This window comes from Thunnus maccoyii, chromosome 22, assembly GCF_910596095.1.
Source record: "Thunnus maccoyii chromosome 22, fThuMac1.1, whole genome shotgun sequence".
Lineage (NCBI taxonomy): Eukaryota > Metazoa > Chordata > Actinopteri > Scombriformes > Scombridae > Thunnus > Thunnus maccoyii.
In genome coordinates, this window is record NC_056554.1 from 19,161,199 (window position 1) to 19,167,310 (window position 6,112).

The following is a 6,112-nucleotide window of genomic DNA, read 5'->3' on the forward strand; positions in this document are numbered from 1 at the left end:
AGTGTTGGAATCGTATACTAATGTAGTAATCCTACTAAAAATGATGTCAAATTGAGTATATAGTGCGTTCCAACTGCATAGTATGTGGATTTTGTATACATAAGGTTTTCTGAGTATGCAGTGTGAGCTTACTGGACGTAGTCAACTGCCTCAAAATGCTTTGCGTCTCTTCAGGCTGTGCAATAGCGTCAATTTTGAGCCAGGCTAAAGCTAAAGCTGCTGATATGTCACTTTATTAAGTTTCCCAATATGTGGTCAGTTTATCCAAATAACACCTGTTTGGAAATTTGCTGCAACATTTTAGGAGATGTGAGGAGCCACTGGTCAGGTGAGACCAGCTGTCAGTCATGTGATTTAGTATGCAGTATGCAGAACATACTGATTGAGTACATAGTGGGCAGTATGTTAGTCTGCAATTTCAGTCATTAACTTCTAATGAAGCTCGCACAACAAACAAAATCGAGCATGTGTTTCCTGTATCTGTTTGATCTTGTATGTCTGGACTCACCTTTGTTCAACATTGACTGATCAGATGCTCTGTTAGCCAGTGGAAACACTGCTGTTCTGGAGTTTGGAATATTATTCTAGTGTGTTTCATCACCATTTAAAGTACATGATCATACTGTCAGACCACTGTTTCGTTGCTCTCGTACACTGTTTGCAGTGTATCATTATTCATTTATTCCCTTCATCAGACTCGTGACATCATGTCCTTTTTCAGGACTGAGTAATGGGAAATTTTGTTGAATGGAAATGTCATGTGACTGTAACAGCTTCACCAATCATGTCGGAATCATGCAATCAATGTAAAAAAATAAAATAAATATCACTGATGAGTGGTCAGCTTCAGTTTTTTGTGTCCTCTAGAAATTTTCATCATGACCTAAAGGACTGTACAAGCCTTTCTGTGTTTGTGTTGTCTTAACTTGCAGTGTGATGACACTTTCTTGGCCTCTATAATGTTGCCTGACTCGACCAACACCTGTGTTTGAAAGTGAGAACTATCCAAAATGTCCTGACTCTCAAGGTTTTAAACTGATCCTCACAAAGATAGACATACGAGAAGTGCGCACACACACCTGAACAATGAACTGTAATCTGTAAATTGGAATTATATTAGCTTTAAAATTAATTATCATTTAGCATATATTTTAAAACGAATCATTTAATTTTCACTGTACATTATAGCTACACACACACACACTACAGAAAAAAAGAGGATTTGCTTTCTTCCCTTTCTCACTGTTCAGCCACCTTCCCCTCCACGTCTCACTCTGTGCACTGATGTATTTTACTCTCTTCCCACCGCGATAAATCAAATCCTGCGTCTTAAAAAACCCTCTGTCACGCTGCTTTGGTTCAACTCTTTATCCTGTTACATTCCATTATTTGTTACATACACAGTGTACAAAGAAATCCGCGTTATTACTACATATGGCAAAAACAGGGATGTGCATTGCAGCATTATACGGCTTTCCACTGAGGCATTACTCAGCCACATAGCGCTTGTAACTCATAACTTTAAGTAAACGCTGTCAAACACTGCAGAGCTTTGCTGCATTAGATTTATCTGAAAAGTAAGTGCACATCACAATGTTGGCATCATTTTATAAGCTCTTATTCAGAATTATAATTTGTTTTCAGACATGACAAACACATGCGTACATAACCAGTTCTTAAAGCTCCAATCCAGCCAGTGTTACTTGTTGTTTAACGTTCTTTCTCAAACAGAGAATGAGGGGGGAGGGGGGGTGTGGTTAATAGTTGGACGTAATCCATTACCATGGCAACCACCGTAACAGTGTAATAGCCTAACCTGTCCACTCACTACAGCATTAGCTATACAGACTAGGTTACATGACAGTAACAGATATGTGAAATCCATAGGTGAAATCTTGACATCTTGCTTTATTTTATAGTAAATGTCCATAAATTTTCCTCCTCAGTGGCCAGGCCCGGTTCTACAAGGGTGCAAAAGTATGCATTGCACCTTCAGCTTAATATTTTGCACCCTCAGTTGAAATTTTAATAATAAATGCCAAGCACAGCTTGGTAGGTCTTAGGTGCACGGATTGTGTGGGCGTCTCCATGTGTACCTGCTATTCTGGCTCACGTATGTGCAGCAGTGCAAAAGGGCTGAGTGAAGGTGACTGTAGATCAGCGGGTGTGGTGATTAATAAATACAATACTCAGCCAGTCACATCACTGCTCTCATAGCTTTGAAACACTTGTGCCATTCACACTTAAAGCTCGACAAACAGCTTTTCTTCAGGAAATGTGTGGATGGTTCAGAGCGTCACGACATGATTATATCGGAGCAGCGCTATTTCAGCAATAATTCTAATGTATCTCACCTTGTACATGGTCACATAGTTTAGTAATTAATATTACACAACAGTGTTTGCACTGCATTGTGTTTCAAGGATAAAACATGAGATTGTACTTTTGCTGAAAAGAAAGTTGGAAAAGAGGCTGATGAGTTGTGCTAACTTGACGTCTCCTTTATAAAAAAGCACAATATTGAGTTATAACTGACCAGTCAGATGTGTGTAGAGGTGAGTGTGGTTATACTGTAGCAGCCTGTGGTCATATTCAGGTGATTTAATGAACACAGTGAACAGTCGTGCGTAACAGCACTGCACTCTGGTGCAGCTCTTCTCAGAGGCTGCAGATTTATAAACGCATCAGTCCTGCTGACTTCAGATGCCGCAGGAATTTAAGGAACTGAAGAAGAAACTTTTCATACAGTATAAACATCTGTGGACAGCAGATACTGTAAGAATCACCCGCATTCATTTACAGATTAATGCAGATTGATTTACTGACTTTCCTGCTTTAAACACATTAAATGTTATTTGTCAAAAAAATATTTGGTCAACAGTGTGGCCAATCAACATTGTCAGGAAATGACTCAGAAAAATGTGAAATGCCAAAATGCAGTTAGTACAATTTTAAATCACAAATCACGGGCTAGTGCAGTAATACATAGGAACTTCATGCAGGTTAAAATTGACACGCTATCCCAATTTCATGATGTCATGCACGCAAGAATACTGCTGTAAAATATTAAATACTTACAACATATACATCCTGTTGTTGTCCCATAACCATGACGAAAGTATCAGGATCTTACTGGAAAGAAAACCACCTCAAGCATTATGTGAGCAGCTGAATTATTTCCCTTTTACATGTCAAACACATGCTGCATAATATATTACAACGCACTAGTTTCCTCTGGGATAATAAAGTCTCTTGTCACATCCTATACTCATACTGTATTTATTTCCTAAGTACAAGGTCAAATATATCTACATTATTTAACGCTGTTTTAAAGCCTACTTATACAGTACAAAGACACGATCGTACGCTGTGGTTTTCAACTCTGATCCTTACATGTCAAAGAATGGCTGGTTTCTCTCCTGCCAGCCAGTTGATTGAAGTTAATTTCATTCACCTGCTGCCTGACGTGTGAACCATTTCCTGATTAAAACCAGCTGGGCTCGGTCTCCTGAGTACTACAAGATGACAGTTAGAGAATCATATGTCACATGCTGTATTGTACTATGTATTACCATAAACCATTAACTAAACCATATGATAAGGAGCACTACTCTTCTATTCCCAAGAGTGAGTTATATAGAAAAATACAGTTTAGTTGTCAAAGACAGTAAAGAGAAACAGCTTGGTCCACAGGTCATCTAAAGGATGTTTGGGCATCTTTTAATATCCAAGCGTCCTATATCCAGCCGAGCTATTGCACGACACTCTAACTTTAAACAATGAATGATGAGATGGGAGAACCAAAAAGGTCACTTGTCAGTAAGTGAGTCCAACTTGCTGTGAAGTGACGGAGGCTGTGAAGCAGTCAAGGCCAACAGAGGAAAAAGTGACTGCAGTGTTTTAATGAGTCTCTTCTCGTTAGCTGCACGTCAGCAGAGCAGCAGCAGCTTCAACGCTACACAGGATGTGTTGGGGCACAGTATTAAGTGGGGGTCACCTGCGTTTTGGCAAGGCTCTGAGCCAAGCACACAATCGATCAATTATCTTCTGTTTTATGCATGTAACTAAAACAGATGAAAGACTTGAATTGCAAAAATATGTTCCAGGCTGTGGTTACACGTATAAAATGTGAGCTGTTATGTGGCCTGCAGACAGTTGTATTGATCAAAAAAGAGGCGCATCTGTGCCATCAGAGGGTTAACTGAAAAACCACAGCTGAAACGCCTCCTGTGTAGGCAAGCCTTTAGCAATGTACCATACTCCAGTTTCATCGGTGATGAGTGATTGTGTGAAGCTGGATAGGTGTATGTTTACATAGCCAACAGGTTGGAGTGGTAGTGCAGCTCTGCGATCTCATTGGTTACATTTAATCTCTGTTGGCACGTCTAGACAGAGCTGGTAGCTCCAGGTCTGAAAGGTGAAGCCAATGTGGAAGTGCCTTAAACCTGCCCTCTCTCTAATGGCCAGCAGGTGGCGACTCCACTGGCTCCAAAAAGAAGTCCATTTGTATAGAAGTCTATGAGAAAATGACCCTACTTCTTACTTGATTTATTACCTCAGTAAACAGTTTCCTAATGAGTTTATGGTCTCAATCGCTAGTTTCAAGTCTTCTTCAATACAGCATGATGTTCATTATGTAAAGTATGGTCCCAATTAATCTAATTTGAATATAAAGCAGTGTATGCTTTAGGGTGTGGCGACATTGTGATTGATAAGTCACTACCGCAGCGACAATGTTGGTTGGGTGACATAACCATGGCGTAGCCGTAGCTGTTGCTATTTCAGTGTGTTTTCAATTCATTAAAGTTAATTCTAACATTTTGGTTGCCTAAAAGAGTCTTATTCATTGTTTGGTTGTACTAAAAGACCCTCTAAGGAGTCGGATGTTCTGGTTTCTGGTAAGTACATTTTGTTCTAATGGTTTTAAGCCTGTTTTTCACTAGCGAAATTTAGCATTATCATCATCATCATTATCACAGTTAATCATAGACAGTACCGTGCTTACCAAGCTAGCAGCTAGCGTTTGGGTCAGTTCCACCCTCTTGTCCAAATATGGTCACTTTTCATCACTTCCTGCTCTGATAATCCAAGATGGCGACGGTCAAAATGCCATACTCGAGGCTTCAAAACAAGAGTCCACTAACTAATGGGTGATGTCACGGTGGCTACCTCCATTAATTTTAATACAGTCTGTGGTCCAGACATAACAAGACTTTTTCAAACTTTTGCAAACTGGCAACTTTCCTGAGATTCATTTATACTTGTTCATGACCATGGCATTCACGTTGTTCTGAGGTATAGCTGGTTAGCTAGCCCGCGTACATAGCTACAGGCTAGAATGATGAGTTTCAACTTGGAAAGCCACTTAATGTAGCATGTAGTTTGTAGCCAGATGGCTTCACAGTTCCTTCCCCTTCTTTGTATTTTCCTTATCAATGCACCTCAGACTAACACTGCTTATCCATAAAATCTGTACTTCTTTGGCTCTTCCCATTAAGGTTTAAAATGGCGAGAGATCATCCCTGACACTAGAACAGCTTTGCCCTCAAGAAATGTTTGCATAACTAAAACTCTAATCTGCACTCTGTCATCTTCCCCTGGGTAAATAAAGGTTTAATCATAATGTTGCCTGCAGATATGCTGGTTTAATTTACAATAGGGGAGGATGAGATCGAATGAAATATTCACAGCGCTTCATTCAAGTGATGCAAATAGAATCAGTGGTCCGAAAGTCCAAGAAAAATCTCACTTCAAAGTGCTGTGTTTTGGACAACTCCCTCCCTCCATTAATCGCTGCTTGATATCATATTAACATAATTTGCTTTATTTTTTCAGTATATTGCCAAAGATCCATGTTGCTTTCAACTCTCACAAGAGTGTCTATTTCAACCAAATCTTCCCAATCATTTGTGATTTTGACTGGTTACCCAGATACCCTTCTTTTGGTGACCTGTGTCTGACCTGGTTTCAATTGATCAGGTGTATCTCAATCAGCTGTGTGACCCTGTTAAACCCATGTCTTTGATCAGTTTGATTTCCCTATGGACCCTGGACGACCTTATCCACCTTTGCCTCTTTTCAAGCTTCTTCCTTTACATGACAGAAGGCTAGA